This window comes from Dasypus novemcinctus, chromosome 1 (assembly GCF_030445035.2).
Source record: "Dasypus novemcinctus isolate mDasNov1 chromosome 1, mDasNov1.1.hap2, whole genome shotgun sequence".
NCBI lineage: Eukaryota > Metazoa > Chordata > Mammalia > Cingulata > Dasypodidae > Dasypus > Dasypus novemcinctus.
In genome coordinates, this window is record NC_080673.1 from 42,277,736 (window position 1) to 42,296,366 (window position 18,631).

The 18,631-nt window shown below is 39.2% G+C and overlaps 1 protein-coding gene and 1 pseudogene across 4 annotated transcripts in view; one reads left to right on the forward strand and one right to left on the reverse strand.

Annotated features, from left to right (window-relative positions):
* Positions 1-18,631, forward strand: part of LRBA (LPS responsive beige-like anchor protein) — an 891,557-nt gene that overhangs the window by 13,468 nt on the left and 859,458 nt on the right. The gene's annotated exons all lie outside the window — the stretch shown is intronic.
* Positions 6,343-8,178, reverse strand: LOC139439530 (ATP-dependent RNA helicase DDX18 pseudogene; annotated as a pseudogene).

Here is an 18,631-nt window from a genome sequence, read left to right on the forward strand (position 1 = left end):
ACCAAGTTCTTGCTTGCCTGTTGAGTAACAAACGATGAGTACTGGGACAAAATTTTTCTTTCAAAATGCGTTGAGTACCAAATTCAACAAGTTTCAAGGCAGTCAATTACCAAGGTATGACTTTGGTAGTAAGATTATATCTCTACTGTTATTTTCACCTCAGCATCACAATCAGCCTTCTGTGGAACTTTCTTTTTATGCAAATACATTTTAATTTTAGCCTTTTTTGATAATCAAGAATTCAGTCTGGATTGTACAATTTGCTGTTATCTGTGATTTGAATTTTTCTTTGATAATTTTAGGTCATCATTTTGAATGTTACTGTTTGGGATGCGATTTGGAAGATTGGGTATTTCTATAATCCTTCCTTCTTTCTTCATCTCATCTGTAGTCTCATATTCTCAGTTTTTAGTTTTATTCTTTAATTATTCAAACATATTACTTTTGTACTTTAATAGTTAAGATCTGTGATCTCCAATGAGGGCTGTTTACAAGGGTGTTTTGTAATTTTGGATTTCGAGTTCATTTTTAGTGGAACTCTATTTATGAGAGTCCTTGTAGATAGTTTGTAGAAATTTAACATCTTTCTGTAGTTCTCTCTCCTTGCCTCACATGACACTCCTTTACATCCTTTTCTCATCTGTTTTTTTCCTATAGATTTATCCTCTAATACATAACACTGTATTTTGTTTATTGTTTTTTTCTCTCCATTGTATGTTTTGTAAGAGTATGGATTTTTGTCAGTTTTTTCACTGTTGTTTTCTTTGCACTGAGAAGAGTATTTGAGATACATAGATGCTCAAGAAATATTTATTACCTAAATGTACCTGAATGTATGTATTTTATTTGCCATGAGACTAGGGGCTATGTTATATATGGGATTATTATTATTTTTTCATTTGTTATTCTGTGATTTCCAGTTCACACCAGCAGGATAAATTTGGACTCTCTAAACCCATTATGAATTATTTTCTCATAGGAGCCTTTAAAAATTTTTTTCATTTGATTTTTTAAAAATCAGCAGCCTAGCCAAAGACTAGTTATTTGTAATTTCTTTGTTTCAGTGGTTGGAATTTTTTTTTTTTTTTGGGGGGGTCTGTTTTTTCTCTAAGGGTCTAAACTCTTGAGAATCTCATATTTATGTGTAGATTTCATTTCTAGTTCCTTACCTTGACTGGACGCATACCGTATTTTGTGTTTCTTTATAGGCGTTAAGATTCAAGTGCCTAGGATACTAGCTGCTTCTTCCTTGTCCCTTTAGCAGTTGTAGCATCATTTCAGATACTTAACTTTTTCAGTTTCTTCTTCACTTTGGGCCTTCTTTAGTATTTTTTTAATGAAAACTACCTTATCTCTTCATTGAGAAGTAGTTTTTGCTATTTTACCTAATATTCGTGGGTATCATAGTGATGGCTTTTAGGTTACCTTAGTCCTGTTGGAACTATCGGTATTGCAAAGTGATGAATATGTATAAGCTGGAGAAAAAATATAGGACCAATTAGGATAGAACAGGTCAAGTCATTTCCTGTCTAGGTGTACCTTAAATAGTTATAGATTATGCAGTTTTACTATAGATCAATGAAGAAAGTGTAGGTAAAGAAAATTTGTCATTTTTCTTCTTTACTAAATGCTTACATGTCTGTATACAAGCAAATGAGCAGTTTTCATTTTAGAATGGAACTGTATATTACCAAAACGAAATTTACATTTCTTCATGGGAAATTTCATGTGGAGGTGGTGTTTTTAATTAAATGTAATGAAATGAGTAGTGTTCTGCTCTTTTAGTATTGTAGACTAGTGATATCAAGCCCAATGGTAGAAAGGAAGCCTTATTTTTTTTTCTAACTCCCACCCACTTCAGACAAGCAACGTAGCATGAAATAGTTCTATTCTTTGAATCTTAATTCTTCCTTAGTTTTTAGTCATTTAGATGATAATACTAAAAATCTGCATAGTAATCTCACTTGTGTTATTAGGGAACATGACGATTTTTAGTGAATTGTACTGTCTTTAACATTTTCCTCTGCCCATGTTTGAACTTTTGAAACAAAATAGTGATGAGTCAATTGATGACCGTTTGTTAGTATTTTCTTTTTAATATATGACATGAACAAGGTCTCCTTGTTAATGTAGAAAATGAAGAGGAAAAAACTGCTTGATTATATTCATATCTCATAAAACGAAATCCCATATTCTTTTTTAAAAAAATGTATTCTCCCCGTCCCCTCATTGTTGTCTGCTCTCTGTGTCCATTCGCTGTGTGTTCTTCTGTGTCTGCTTGGATTCTTGTCAGTGGTACCAGGAATCTGTGTCTGTTTCTATTGCGTCATCTTGCTGTGTCAGCTCTCTGTGTGTGCGGTGCCACTCCTGGGCAGGCTGTGCTTTTCTCACGTGGGGCAGCTCTCTTTACGGGTCTCCCCTACATGGGGGACACCGCTGCGTGGCACGGCACTCCTTGTGTACATTAGCACTGGGAGTGGGCCAGCTCATCACACGGGTCAGGAGGCCTTGGGTTTGAACCCTGAACCTCCCATGTGGTAGGCAGACTATCAGCTGAGCCAAATCTGCTTCCCCCATATTCTTTTTTTATGACCTTTAACATTGATATAGTACCTTCTTTGCCTTTGCCGCATAATAATAATAATAATAATAATACAATATTACTGTTAACTATAGTCTATAAGATACATGTATTTTCCACATGTATCACTATATTTTAAACACCTTGTAATAGAGGAATGTTCTTGTGTTCGTATTTTTTTTTTTAAGATTTATTCCCACTTCCCCTCCCCCCTCCCCCCTCCCCCCCAGTTGTCTGCTCTCTGTGTCCATTTTCTGTGTGTTCTTTTGTGTCCGCTTCTATTCTTGTCAGTGGCACTGGGAATCCGTGTCTCTTTCTTTTGTTGTTGTTGTTGTTGTTGTTGCATCGTCTTGCTGCATCAGCTCTCTGTTAGTGCAGCACTACTCCTGGGCAGGCTGGACTTTCTTTCGCACTGGGTGGCTCTCCTTATGGGGTGTGCTCCTTGCGTGTGAGGCTCCCCCTACACAGGGGATACCCCTGTGTGGCATGGCACTCCTTGTGTACATCAGCACTGCACTTGGGTCAGCTCCACATGGGTCAAGGAGGTCCTGGGTTTGAACCGCAGACCTCCCATGTGGTAGGTGGATGCTCTATCCATTGAGCCAAGTCTTCTTCCCTGTATTTGTATTTTTAACCACAGTCCTCATCTACCACCAAAATCACTGTGTTATACAGTCCCTAGATTATCCTGTAATGTTAACCTCCCTTGACTACCTCTTTTAGCCACAGTCACATTTATAAATCAGCAGTGTTAGTTATACTCATTATTATGTGCTACCATCAATTCTATCCATTTCCATATATTTACAAACCGTTTTATTAAACATTCTACATACATTCAGCATCAGTTCTCCCTTCTCAACCCACATTCTGACTCCTACTAACCTCTGTAGTTTATAAGTTTACTCACCTTATTTAGTTCATATTAGTGAGACCATATGATATTTGTTCTTTTGTATCAGACTTACTGCATTCAACATAATATCTTCAGGGTTTATCCATGTTTTCATGTGCTTCCCTAGTTCATTTATTCTTAAAGCTGAATAGTATTCCGTCATATGTATATACCATATTTTATCTATTTGTTGATTGGCAGTCACTTAGGTTGTTTCCCTCCTTAGCAGTTGTGAATAATGCTGCTATGAATATTGGTGTGCAAATATCTGTCTGTATCCTTGCTTTCACTTTTTCTGAATATATTCTTATAGTAGATTGCCGGATCATAAGGCAGTTCTATATTTAGCTTCCTGAGAAAATGTCAGTCTGTGTTCCATAGGGGCTGCACCATTTTACATTCCCACCAAGAGTGAAGGAGTGTTCCTTTTTCTCCATATCCTCTCTAGACTTGTAGTTTTTTTTTTTTTAATGGCCATTCTGTAAGGCATGAAAAATGGTATCTCATTGTAGTTTTGCTGTTTTGTGCTTTTTTTTCCTTTCCATTCATTGTAGTTTTGCTCTGCATTTTCCCAGTAGCTGGTGATGCTGAGTATCTTTTCATGTGCTTTTGGCCATTTGTATTTCCTCTTTGGAAAAATGTGTTTTCAAGTCTTTTTCCCATTTAAAAATTGGGTTTCTTGGCTTTTTGTTGTTGAATTGTGTGATCTCTTTTATATAACATGGAGATCAAACCCTCATAAGATGTGAGATTTCTGAAAAATTTCTCCCATTGAGTAGGCTGCCTTTTCACGTTCTTATCAGTCATTTTAAACAAAAATGTGTTTAATTTTGAGGTTCCATTTATCTATTTTTTTCTTTCATGGCTTGTGCTTTGGGTGTAAGGTCCAAGAAACCACCACTTACAACAAATTCCTGAAGATATTTCCCTATATATTATTCTATGAGTTTTATGGTTCTAACTTTTATGGTTAGGTCTTTGATCCATTTTTAGTTCATTTTTGTATAAGGTGTGAGATAGAGGTCTTTTTTTCTTTTGGATATGGATATCCAGTTCTCCCAGCACCACTTATTGATTAGACTGTTCTGACCTACTCTGACTTACCAAAAATCAATTGACCATAGTTGTGAGGGTCTATTTCTGAACTCTCAATTTGATCCCATTGATCAATATTTCTTTGTGCAAGTTTCATGTTGTTTTTACCGCTCTAACTAAGTAATATGCTTTAAAGTTGGAAGGTGAGAGTTCGTGTATTAGTCAGCCAAAGGGGCGCTGATGTAAAGTAACAGAAATCTGTTGACTTTTATAAAGGGTATTTATTTGGGATAAAGGCTTACAATTAAAGAGTACATCTCAAGACTGCTTTCTCACCACAGTCAGTTGCCATGTGTTGAAGCAAGATGGTTGCTGATCATTGCGGGGATTTGGCCTTCCTCTCTCTCAGCTACAGGCTGGCATAGGGCTTGTTTCTTTCTGGGCTTTCTCAGTGCTGCAAACTATCAGGTGAATGGTTCGTTTCTATTCCCAGGGCCACAGGATCAAAGTTCTCTTCTGTGCCCTGCCTATGGAGCTCCCTCTCTTCCTGTGTGTCTTCTTGAGTGAGTGTCTATTTATATCAGCCCACCAAGGGGGCAGGGACTCACCTAGAATCATGCCTTACTCATGTGGTTGGATCAAAGCCCTAATCTTAACATCATTTAATGAAAGACATCTCAGCTGTATCTGGTAAAATCAAAGGGTATCACAACCAGAAGAATAAAGTAGTTTACAAACAATCTCTTTTGGAGATTCATAAATCTCAAATTGCCGTAGTCCTCCAGCTTTGTTTTTTTTTTTAAAAAAAGACTTATTTATTTATTTATCATCCTCCCCCTGCTGTTTTTGCTGTCTGTCCATTCACTGTGTGATTTCTGTATCTATTTCTCTTTTTGGTCTTCTCTTCTCATTTTTTCTCCTCTAGGATTCACCAGGATTTGATCCTGGGGACCTCTGAAGTGGAGAGAAGTTCCCTGTTAGCTGCACCAACTCAGTTCCTGGTTTCTGCTGTGCTTCACCTTGACTCTCCCCTTTGTCTCTCTTTTGTTGTGTCATCATCTTGCTGTGTGACTCACTCGTGCAGGCACTCCGCTCACAGTGTGGGCACTGGCTTGCTGAGCGGGCACTGGTTCACCATGTGGGCACTGGCTCACTGTGTAGGCCATGCTTTCTCTTCTTCTTTTTCTCCAGGAATCCCCAGGGATCAAACCTGGGTTCCTCCCATATGGTAGGTGGAAGCCCTATCACTTGAGCCATATCCGCTTCCCACATTCTTCTTTTTTAAGATATTTTTGCCTATTTGGTGGCCCTTATCCTTCCAGATAAATTTGATTATTGGGTTTTTCAATTGTACAAAAAAGACTGGTGGGGTGTTTATTGGGACGTGTTAAATCTGTAAATCAGTTTGGGTAGAATTGACATCTTAATGATATTTAGTGTTCTAATCCATGAACACAGAATGTATATCCATCTATTTTGTTCTTTGGTTTCTTTTTGTGATGTTTTGTAGTTTTCCGAATACAGGTCCTTAATGTCCTTGATTAAGTTTATTCCTAAATGTTTGATACTTTTAGTCACTATTGTAAATGGAGTTTTTTTCTGGCTTCCTCCGCAATTTGCTTTTTAGTAGTGTAATAGAAGTGGTACTGATGTTTGTGTTCTGCTACTTTGTTGAACTCATCTATTTGTTCTTTTAGTTTTGTTGTGGATGTTTTTGGATTTTCTAAAGACAGGATCATATTGTCAGCAAACAGTGGAAGTTTTACTTCTTCCTTTGCAATGTGGGTGCCTTTTATTTCTTTTTCTTGAATAATTGCTCTAGCTAGAATTTCTAGTAGAATATATATATATATTTGAAACTGAATGACAGAGCAACCTGAGGCAAATTTAAGTTATTAACATTATAGATTTGTTTCAGAGAATGGGAATCATATGCTCGGATGACTTATAAGCTTCTTGGGCTGACTTATGAAGGAAGTAGTTCTTTTCAATCAATTTCTCAAGCTGAGACTGAATGTCAGAAATTTTGGACCAGGAAAACTCAAATTCACTTAATGGTGCCTTGGATTGCTTCAAGTAACGAAGGAAACCCAATTCTTCTGGGTGCAAAATGAGCAAGGCATGTCCTCTTCCATTTAGGCCTCTGGCTGTTCGACCCACACGATGATTGTATTCCTTTGAGTCATCTGGAGAGTCATATTGAACAATCCAGTCGACTTCAGGAATATCCAGCCCTCAGGCTGCCACATTTGTACACAGCAGTATCCCCGAATCTGCATTGCGGAACTGGAAGAAGGTGCTTGTCGATGTAGTTCAGCAACTCGTAGTGGTATTTCACAGACATACAGGATGAAAAGAATACCATCATTTTCTTTTTTTGGTTCTTCTTAAGGAAAGTAAAGCGCAGAAGGAATCTCTTTTCAGAGGGACAAACAACATATCCCTGCTCAAGACAATCCACTGTTGGATTAGTTTTATCGTCATAAACACCAACATACAATGGCTTCTTTTTCAGAGAAATTCTTGCCAGGTCTTCAACTTTGCGAGTTTGTGGCAGAAAAGAGCATGGTTTGCCTGCGTACTGGCAGAAGTTTAATAATTTGCTTTAATTCCTCTTCAAACCCAACATCCAAGATATGATCAGCCTCATCAATAACCAGACACTGCAGGTTTTTATACATAAACCCTGGGGTATTCTGCATATGGTCCAGGAGCCGGCCTGGTGTGGCCACAATGATGTTGATCCCATTTCCAAGTTTCTGTGCTTCAGCAGATCTGTTATTACCCCCCAGTATCAATCCATAGGTGTGGACATGTTGTACTTCATTAGCTCCTTAAGCACACCAAAAGTCTGCATGGCCAGTTCTCTGGTAGGTGAAAGAATAAGGACTCCCATTCCATTCCTGGGCATGAATCTTAACTTATAAATGAGTTCAACAGCAGGGATGAGAAATGCCAGAGTTTTGCCACTGCCTGTTTTTGCAGCTGCTAGAAGATCTCTGCCTTCCAGAAGTGGTCTGATACTTTTATGTTGGATTTCAGTCATGTGTGTAAAGCCATTTCTTTTATCACCTTCACGATGTTTTCACTGACAAGATTAGCTAGGGATGTGAAGGAAGTATCCTCAAAAGCTCCTATCAGTCCCAGAGGCAAGCTGGGCACTTCACTATCATCTTCATCATTGGGCTTTTCCACACTATTTTCTGTTTCTTCAGGAGCTCCAGCACCTTCTTCTTCAGTCTCTTCTTTAGTTTCAGTTTTTTTTTTTTTTGCATCAGGCCCAGCATTTTCTGCCTTTTTCTCTTTTTCTTCTTCTTTTTCTTCTTTGTTTCTGAATTGGCTGACTGTGTTGCTGCTTCCCCATTGGCTAAGACAGTAGATTTCTTTTGGAATTTTTTAACTTTATCATTTTTCTTTGTTTCATTAGACATGTCTATTTTGGGTTTCTGACAAGCCCACATCCATAGATTGTTTTAGGGATTTCTTAACTTTTCCAGCTTCCACAGTTACTTCAGACTCATCTCCATTTTGGATTTCTGATAGGCTCACACCTGAGGCCCCCAGTAGCTTTAGATTTCGTTGCTGCAATTTTAAATTCTGCTTCTCGATCTTTTTGTGCAGGAGTTTCATCTGTAGGTGAGACATGATGTCTGTGGACAGCCTCCACCCCAGAGAGGCATCCAGGTTCCTCCGCTTGCGGGGCTGATGTTAATTCCTTCTGGGCCACATGTGTGTGCCTTGGCAGCTCTAGTAGAATATTGAATAACAGTGGTGACATTGGGCATCCTTGTCTTGTTCCTGATCTCAGTCTTTCATCATTGGGTATAATGTTATCTGGGTTTTCTTTGTATGTGCGCTTTATCATGTTGAGAATGTTTCCTTCTCTTCATATCTTTTATAGTATTATTTCCAAGAAAGGATGCTATATTTTGACAAATGCCTTTTCTGTGTCAGTTGAGATGATCATGTGATTTTTCTTCTTCAATTTATTAATGCTTATTTCACTAATTGCTTTTCTTGTGTTTTACTACCCTTGCATACTAGGGATAAAACCTACTTGATCATGGTGTATATTTCTTTTGGATTCAGATTGCAAGTATTTTCTTTCATCTATATTCATTAGAGAAATTTCCTTTTTTCATGGTATTTTTATCTGGCATTGGTAGTACGGTGGTGATAGCTTCATAGAATGAGTTTGATAGCATTCTTTCCTGTTCAATTTTTTTGGAAGAGCTTGAGCAAGATTGATAATAGATCATCTTGGAATGAATGTTAGATTTCACCTGTGAAGCCATCTTGTCCTGGGCTTTTCGTTTTTGGAAAGTTTTTGAGACTGTCTCAGTCTGTTTTATTGTCATTGGTTTGTTGAGGTCTTCTATTTCTTTTAGGGTTAGTATTGATTGATTTTGTGTTTCTGTGAATTCGCCCATTTCATCTCTGTTGTCTTGTTTATTTATGTACAGTTGTTCATAGTATCCTCTTATGCTGTCTTTTATATCAGTGGGGTCAGTAGTAATGTCCCCCCTCAAATTTCTGATTTTACTTATTTGCATCTTCTCTTTTTTTCTTGTTAGCCTAGCTCAGGGTTCGTTGATTTTGTTGATCTTCTCGAAGAACCAACTTTTGGTTTTGTTGATTCTCTCTATTGTTTATTAGTTCTCAGTTTCATTCATTTTTGCTCTAATCTTTGTTTTTTCTTTTGTTGTGCTTGTTTTGGGGTTAGTTTGCTCTTCTTTTTCCAGTTCCTCTAGGTGTGCAGTTAGATCTGTTATTTTAGCTCTTTCTTCTTGTAATGTAAGCATTGAGTGCTATAAATTTCCCTTTCAGCACTATCTTTTTTGTATCCCATAAATTTTGATATGTTATGTTCTCATTTTCAATTGTCTCGAGATATATACTGATTTTTTCTTGCAGTTTCTTCTTTGACCCACTGATTGACTGTGTTAATTTCCATATATTTGTGAATTTTCCCTTCTCCCCCCATTATTGATTTCTAGCTTCATTACATTCTATATTGTATAATTTCAATGTTTTAAAATCTATTGAGACCTGTGTATGTCCTTATGAATGGTCTGTCCTGGAAAATATCCACGAGCACTTGAGAAGAATGTATATCCTGATGTTTTGTCGTGCAGTCTTCTATATATTTCTCTTAGGTCTAGTTCAGTGTATTAGTCAGCCAAAGAGGTGCTGATGCAAAATACCAGAAATCTGTTGGCTTTCATAAAGGGTATTTATTTGGGATAGAAACTTACAATTACCAGGCCATAAAATGTAGGTTACTTCCCTCACCAAAGTCTGTTGCCACATGTTGGAGCAAGATGGTTGCTAACTTCTGCAGGGGTTCAGGCTTCCTCTCCCACTTAAGGCTCTGTGGTCCCAGATTCTTCCAATACCAGCTGAAGGCTGGGAAAAAGTCTCTGCTCTTTTCAGGGTCTCATTTCTCTCTGAACTCAGCTGCTCTGCTTTCTCCACAAGGCCAGCTATAAGCTGTCAGGCTAATCGCTCGTCTTCTTTTCCTGGGGCCTCTGCCACATCAAATGGAGCCTTCTCTCTTTCCTCACATTTTTGCTTCTTTGTGTATTTACTTCCCAGGGATCCAGGATCAAACTCCAACTTCCCATCTCTTCAGTGCAATTTCTCTGTGAGTCTCCACCCACCAAGGGGATGGGGACTTAACATCCTACTGACGTGGCCTAATCAAAGCCTTAAATAATCAAGTGAAAGTGAAACCTCTGAATCCAATATAATCTAATATGCCCAGAAGAACATGCCCGTTTACAAACATAACCCAATATCTCTTTTCGGAATTTATAAACCATATCAAACTGCTGCATTCAATTATCATGTTATTCAAACTCTCTGTTTCTTTATCCTCTGTCTAGATGTTTTATCCAGTGATGAGAGTGCTGTATTGAAGTCTTCAACTATTACTGTAAGGATTCCTATTTCTTCCTTCAGTTTTGCCAGAGTTTGCTTCCTTTATCTTGGAGCACCTGGGTTAGGTGCATACATATTTATTATTTTTATTTCTTCTTTGTGAATTGTCCCTTTTATTAGTATATAATAACCTTCATCTCTTATAACAGTTTTGCATTTGAAATCTGTTTTTTTGTCTGATATTACTGTAGGTATTCCGACTCTTTTTTGGTTACTATTTGCATGGAATTTGTTTTTCCAACCCTTCACTTTCAGACTACTTGTTTTCTTGCATAAGTTGAGTGTCTTGTAGACAGTTATATATGGCTTGTATATTTTTTATCCATTCTGCCAATCTGTGTCTTTTGATTGGGAATTTCAATCTATTAACATTTGGAGTTATATTGTAAATTCATTACTTCATCCATTTTATCCTTTGGCTTTCCATTGTTGTGTCTTACTATTGTCAGTCTTTTTACCCTTTTAATTACTCTTACTAATAATCTTCATTTTTATATGAAGCCTGCAAGCCTCTCTCTCCTTTCTTTTCCCTTCAGGCTTCAGCACTGCCTTTAGAATTTCTTCTAAGTCCAGTCTCTTGGTGACAAACTTTCTCAGTTTTTGTTTATCTGTGAAGACTTTAAATAAACTCAGCCTTATTTTTGAAGGGCAGTTTTGGTGGATAAAGAGTTCTTGGCTGGGAAGCGGAGTTGGCCCAGTGGTTAGGATGTCCGTCTACCACATGGGAGGTTCACGGTTCAAACCCTGGGCCTCCTTGACCCGTGTAGAGCTGGCCCGTGTGCAGTGCTGTTGCGTGCAAGGAGTGCCGTGTCATGCAGGGGTGCCCCCCGTGTAGGGGAGCCCCATGCGCAAGGAGTGCACTCTGTAAGGAGAGCCGCCCAGCGTGAAAGAAAGTGCAGCCTGCCCAAGAATGGTGCCGCACACACGGAGAGCTGACACAACAAGATGACGCAACAAAAAGAAACACAGATTCCCATGCCACTGACAACAACAGAAGGGGACAAAGAAGAACATGCAGCAGATAGACATAGAGAACAGACAACTGGGGCGGGGGGAGGGGAAAGGGGAAACAAATAAATAAAATAAATAAATCTTTAAAAAAAAAAAAAGAATTCTTGGGTGAAGAAAGTTCCTATCTTTCCATCCTCATGGGGATTTAACTTAGGTGTCTGGTTCCAAATTTTAACTATCTACCTGTCACAGAGGTATGTGAAGTATTTTTATTCCTTTCGTTGGAGGCATTCAGAAAATGCAAATGATACCCCAATTACCAGGTGAATTTAAGATGAACTAAGTGTGACAAATGATATTTTCTAGTCTTCTTTCTTAAGGAATAGTTACTGTCTCCCTTGAGAGCATGTATGAATGATTTTTTTCTGTGTGGTTATATAAAAGGTTGAGATTTCTTTCTTTTTTTTCACTATCTTTAATGGAGTATCTGTGATGCATCATGTTCTGGTTTAATGCTTATTCCATAATAAAATTATTTTTATTTCTCTTTTGCTGTGGAAAGGTTTTCTGGGTTAGGAGCAGTTGTCCATTTAAATTATATTTCTCTAACATTTTTCAGTCCTTGAAAAATGTTGTGCCACTTCTTTCTGGCTTCATGATTTTAGATGAGAAATCCATTGCCATTTGAATCATTGTTTCCCTATACTTAATATGTCATTTTTCTTTAGCTGCTTTGAAGATGTTTTGTCTTCAGTTTTCAGAGGTTTAAATATGATGTCTTGGCATGGGTTTTTCGGGATTTGAGATTCAGTTTGAGTACTGTTTGAAATTGACTCACCTTCTTGAATCTGTAGGTATATGTTTTTCACCAAATTTGAAAATATTTCAGCCATTATTTTCTAAAATATTTTTGGTCTCACACCCTTTCTCAATTTCTGGGACTCCAGTGACATGAATGTTAGATAATTTTCTAATGCCCTCACAGGTTTCTGAGACTCTGCTCATTTTCTTAAGGCTAATTTTTTTTATGTCAGCTTGGGTAAATTCTATTCATCTAAACTCAAATTCACTGTTCCCATCCTTTCTCAAGTCTAGTCTAGTATTGAATCTTATCAGTGAGGTTTTTAAAAAATTTGTTGTATTTCTCAGTTCTACAAATGCCATATGTTTTATATTTTGTTTATTCCTGTAATTTTCTATATTTTAATCTTTCAAGATTATTCCTAATTCCTCATTGAATATTTTTGTAATTGCTGCTTTAAAACCTTTGTGAGATGATTCCAATATTTGAATCATTTCAGTGTGGTATCATTTGATTGTCTGTTCTCATTCTGGTTGTGATTTTACTGATTCTTGGTATTACAAATGAGTTTCAGTGGTATAATGCTCATCTTTTTCCCTGGGGTTTGTTTCTTTCTGGGCTCAGCTGCCCAGTTCTCTTCACAAGGTCAACTGTAGACTATCAGGCTTATCTCTCTTTCTGAGGCCTCTGCTGTGTCTAATGAGCTGTCTCTCTTCCTCTGTGTTTTTCTGTGTTGTTTTCTTGGTGAGTCCTTGCCCACCATGGGGGTGGGGTCTCAATGTCCTAATGATGTGGCCGAATCATAGCCCTGGGTGGTGGGATGGTTAGAATTGGAACAGCAGCCTTGGGTGAATGCTTCTTTACAGGACTGGGCTGATGGATTAGAGATCACTGGGTCCATGTGCTGTTATTCTCTTGGCTCATCTGTGTTTGACACATGTGAGGCATGCCAAAGTCTCCTAAGTGTTTCGCCGATTGTCCCCTAAGGTCAAGGCTTGGGGTAAAAATACAAAACCCCATCTGGCTTCAGAATGAAGCCACATTCTCCAATGCAGCTTTTGTAGAGATAAAACAGGCATTTTGACTTTTATTTCATTGCTACATCCATTTTTCAATCGGTTTAAAATTTAGAGAAATGGGCTATGAATAATTATAATTGTGAACCCCAACATAAGTAAATAATAAACATAGCATGTTTGAAGTAGGTGGAAAGGAAGGGGACAATGAAGGGAAAAGACAAATCAGCCAGGAGGTAGCTTGTGGAAAATAGTGGGTGATGAGCTGGGATAAGGATGGAGCTGACTGCACAAGAGGGCTTGGTTGCCAACTTATGAGTAGGAGTGTTCAAAGCCTAGCTGCCATGAGAGAGGTGTAAAAATCAGGTTGACTTTTATAAAGGGGATTTATTTGGGGTAAAAGACAGTTCTAAGACTGTGAAAAGTCCAGACTGAGACACCATAAGAGGTGCCTTCTCACCAAAGTCAGCTACTGTTGATTCTGCCAATCTCTGCCAAGGTTTGTGCTCAGCTGAGGGCACCTACACATAGGGCTTGTCTTTTTTTGGGCCTCCTATATCAGTCTTGGCTGCTCTGATTTCTTTCCATGGTTTTAGCTCAGCTCAGGGCAACCAGGCATATAGCTGGGCTCATCTCCTCTGAGATGTCTAGTAGGCCCAGTTTCTTTGAGCCTTTTGGGGTCTTCTGTTTTCCTGCAGTTCTCTCTCTCACATTGCAGAATCAAATATGCCAGCTCCCTTTTCCTCTGTCTGTCTGTGTTTCTGGGTTTATAACAGATCTAGCAAGGGGTTAGAGACAACCTGAATCCTGCTTTTCTATTGTAATCTAATCCAGAGCCCTAAATTGATCTTATCAAGTAATCTAATCAAAGGTCCCTCAGCTGAATTTAATGAAATCAAAAGGTTTCACACCCAGAGGAATAGAACAGTTTACCAACATAGTTCTTTTTGGGATTCGTAAAATAATCTCAAATTGCCAAAGTTTCCGATGACAACATAGTTCTCAGGGGCCTTGCAGTGCTGTACTGGTCTACTTCATCTTTGTGCTACTTGAAGGTCACTCTGAAAATAGTTTGGAATAACACACTGTAGTTCAATTCTCAAAACTTTTGGTGTGTTCTGATCAGTTCATATTTGCATCAGTCCGGTACCCAGGGTTTCCTATATAGTTTTATTTTTTAAGATTGATTGATCGATTGATTTCTCCCCACCTCCTTGTTGTTTGCACTAGCTGTGTCTGTTCATCTTCCTTGTTCATTAGGAGGGACACTGAACCTGGAATCTCCAATGTGGGAGGAAGGTACCTAATCATTTGAGCTACCTACATTCCCTGCTTTGTTGAGTCTCTCCTTACATTTTTCTTCTTGTGTCTCTTGTTGAGTTATCTTGTTGTGTCAAGGTGACGTGCCTGCCCATTGTGCCTGTTGGCTGTCTTTAGGAGGTACCAGGAAATGAACCAGGGACCTCCCATGTGGTAGGTAGGAGCTTGAGCCACATCCACTTCCCTATATAGTTTTTTTTTTTTTTTAAGATTTTTTTATCTCCCCCACCCCCATTCCCTCTGTTCCCCTCGTTGTCTGCTCTCTGTGTCCATTTGCTGTGTGTTCTTCTTTGACTGCTTGTATTCTTATTAGGTGGCTCTGTAAACTAATTCTGGGACCTTCTGGAGTGAGAGAGAAGCTATTACTCTCTTGCGCCACCTTAGGTCCCTGTTCTACTATGTCTTCTTTTTTTCCTCCTCTGTGTCTCTCGTTGTGTCATCTTGCTGCACCAGCTCTCTGCATCGGCCGACATTCCTGTGCAGGGCAGCTTTCCCATTCAGGGTGGCTTTCCCACGCAGGATGGCACTCTTGGGTGGGGTTGCATTCTTGCATGGGCTGGCACTCCGTGTGGGCCAGCTTGCTGCATGGGCCAGCTTGCCCTCACCATGAGGCTCTGGGCATTGAACCCTGGGCCTCCTATATGGTAGACAGTAGTGCAGTTGGTTGAGCCACATACATTTCTTTTCCCTGTACACTTTTAAATAAGTTTTCCTGGTGTCTCATTGAGAAAGTGAGGGGTACCACCGTCCACCATTGGTTTAGAGTGGAAACCCAGACTCCCTATTCCTTCTTTGCTCCCTTCTGCCACTAGATGGGACTAGCATGTCCTGACTTCCTATGGAGTCTCAGCTGCCAATCCCCCAGCACATTATCTGCTACCATCCCAATGAGAGGCAAGAGGTTAGACTCCCAGGTCAGTCTCTGTTGATGATGCCACTGTCTGGGCTGCTTGCTGTCACTGAGTGAAGGGTAGGAAACTAGACAACCAGCTTGGTTTTTGCTGACACTGCTGGTGAGGGAGGAAAGTGACTTCCCAGACTCCTTGCTGCTGATTGTGGGGTGTGTCGGGAGACAGAAGGCCAATGGAGTAGGAAAGTGTCCACCTAGGCTACCTTGTGCTGCTAGATGATAAACAGTAGTCTAGACTCCCTACCAAGGAAGGCATTGTCTGTGGAGTTTGGCTTGGGTAGGGTGAGTATTGTCAAAAATGATTCTATCCTGCTCTGCTTCCCATTTCTGGACCCTTTGGCTAGAGAGAGAAAACTTTTTATGGGATTTGCATTTATCTGGGTCTGTGGTGGATCTGGTTTGTGGGCTTTTCCAGTACCCAGTAAGAGATATAAAGGTCATAAAAGGAAAAATTAAGGAACTAATTTTTGTGTCATTCTTCAAGTTCTGAGGAGGTCTGTAGCCAGTCTGCCTCCCTCTTTTATCTTTGTCTTATGATTGTCTGTTATTTTAATTGCACTTAGTGAGAAACAGAGTATGTCACGCACATTTTTCCTTTATGATTTAGACATGTCTTGTTAATCTTTGCTTCATATTTTACAGGTTTTATTGATCTAATGAATGAGTTTTTTTCTATTACATTTTCATATGTTATACTCATGTATCTTAAGATTCTTACATAAAAAGAAGAATTCTTGGCTGTTAGATTTTTCTTTCAGTATCTTAAATATATGTCATAGCATTGCCCTCTTTCCTCCATGGTTTCTGATGAGAAATTGGCACTTAATCTTATTGAACATCCCTTGTATGTGATGGATTTATTTTTACTTGCTCCTTTCAGAATTCTATCTCTGGCATTTGACATAGTAGGTGTCTTGGAGTGGGTTTCTTTGGATTCATTCTGTGTTTAGTCTGTTCTTCTTGGATATTGATATTTATGTTTTTCCTGCGGTTTGGGAAATTTTTGGCCATTATTTCCTCAAATCTTCTTTCTGCCCCTTTCCTTTTTTTTCTCCTTTTGGAACACCTGTGATGTGTATATTTGTACATTTTGTGCTGTTATTCAATTCTCTGAGACCCTGTTAAAATTTTTTCCATTCTTTTTTTTCTGTTTTGTCTTTTGAAGTTCACATGCTCTGTCTTCCATTTCACTTATTTATTCTTCTCCTATTTCAAGTCTGCTGAAATTATATATATCTTTACAATTTTTTTTTTAAGGTACTAGGGCAGGGATTGAACCCAGGACCTCATATGTGGGAAGCTGGTGCTCAACCACTGAGCCACTTTGGCTCTCCCAAGTTGGTTTGTCTGTTTGTTGTTTGTTTTTGCTTTTTAGGAGGCACTGAGAACTGAACCTGGGATCTCCTATGTGGGAAGGAGGAGCTCAACTGCTTGAGCTACATCTGTTCCATCTAATGTATTTTTTTAAAAATATCACCCCCCTTCCTCATCTGTTTGCTTGTTGTCTGCTTGCTGTTTTTTTGCTCATTGTTTGCTTTAGTTTTTTATTAACTTTTTTCTTTAGGAGGCACCAGGAACTAAACCTGGGACTTCACATGTGGGAGGCAGGTTGCTACATCTACTCCCTGCTTGTTTGCTTTTGCTCATTGTCTGCTCATTATTATGTTTTTTTTCCCTCCCTGAGATGGGTCCCTAATCTCTTTGCTCATTGTCTGCGCTCTTTGTCTGCTTGTTGTTTTTACTAGTTGTCTGTTCATTGTTTTTGCTTGTTGTCTGTCTGTTTTTTCTTTAGGAGGCAATGGGAATTGAACCCTGGACCTCCCATGTAGGAGGTGGGCATGCAACTGCTTGAGCCATATCCACTCCCTGATTATTTGGACTTCTCCTGTGGGAGGTGGGCGGTCAACTACTTGAGCCACATCCGGTCCTTCTAATGCATTTTTAGTGTCTCAGCATCAGCTTATGGTGGTGAATTTATTCTGATAGTCAATTTCTCTCTCTTGCCTAGTGGTTTTGTTTCTTGGCTTTTTGTTGATTTTTGGTTCAACTTATTCTAAATCTTTCCCTCTTAAGTTATCAAAACAGGGCCAGGTACCCACTCATGGGGCACAGACCAGATCTAAAGGGGTCTGGGAGTAGGGACATTTGAGTCTCCAAAAAGCTTTTTTCTTCTTTCATTTCCCAGCCTATGAGAAGAATGCGTTCTTTGGCAACTTTTTCCATGAATGTGACTTTTTCAGTCTTCACTTGCTTGTGTTTCTGGACAGGCTAGAGCTGCAATTCAAAGTGGGGCCCAGCTGTCCAAATTTGTTGAAAAGAAACCATGCTCAGCCCTTGGCTACACTCTCTCCCTTCCCAGGGAGGGAAATGTGTTCCCTTCTCAGTGGGCTGTCATCAGTCTACGGTTTTATAGAGGCTCTTTGCCTAGAGGGTGGGTGATGGGTGCCATTCCCAGTCCTGGTGGTGAATAACTCATGATTTGTGTTTAGTTTTCTTTGTCTCTCTCCTTCCTGGACAGTGTGCACAGCACTCTTCTGGTCTGCAGATCCTCAAAGCAGTTCCCTCATTGCTTTTTGCTCTTGCTTTTTTATTTTTGTAAGAGTGTTGAGCGCTGTTTGGAATTCTTCTATGAACATTATTTTTAATCTATATTACTTGAGTTTTTATTGTGGCTTTTTAGGAGTACCTTACTTGAGATTGGGAATGTTGGAAAAGGGAAAATCAAATTAGTAAATTTATTTCTTGTCAGTATCTGTTGTAAGGATTTAGAAAAAATTGAGAATTAAATCTTTGCAAGTTTCATTTATTACAAGTTTTCATTGCCATAGGATGTTGATGTTGACTTCAATTGTGAAAAAAAATTTTTTTTTTAAAGATTTATTTATTTATTTAATTCCCCTCCTCCCCTGGTTGTCTGCTCTCTGTGTCTGTTTGCTGCGTCTTGTTTCTTTGTCCGCTTCTGTTGCGTCAGCGGCATGGGAAGTGTGGGCAGCACCATTCCTGGGCAGGCTGCACTTTCTTTCACGCTGGGCGGCTCTCCTTGCGGGACACACTCCTTGTGCGTGGGTCTTCCCTACGCGGGGGACACCCCTGCGTGGCAGGGCACTCCTTGCGCTCATCAGCGCTGCGCAAGGGCCAGCTCCACACGGGTCAAGGAGGCCCGGTGTTTGAACCACAGACC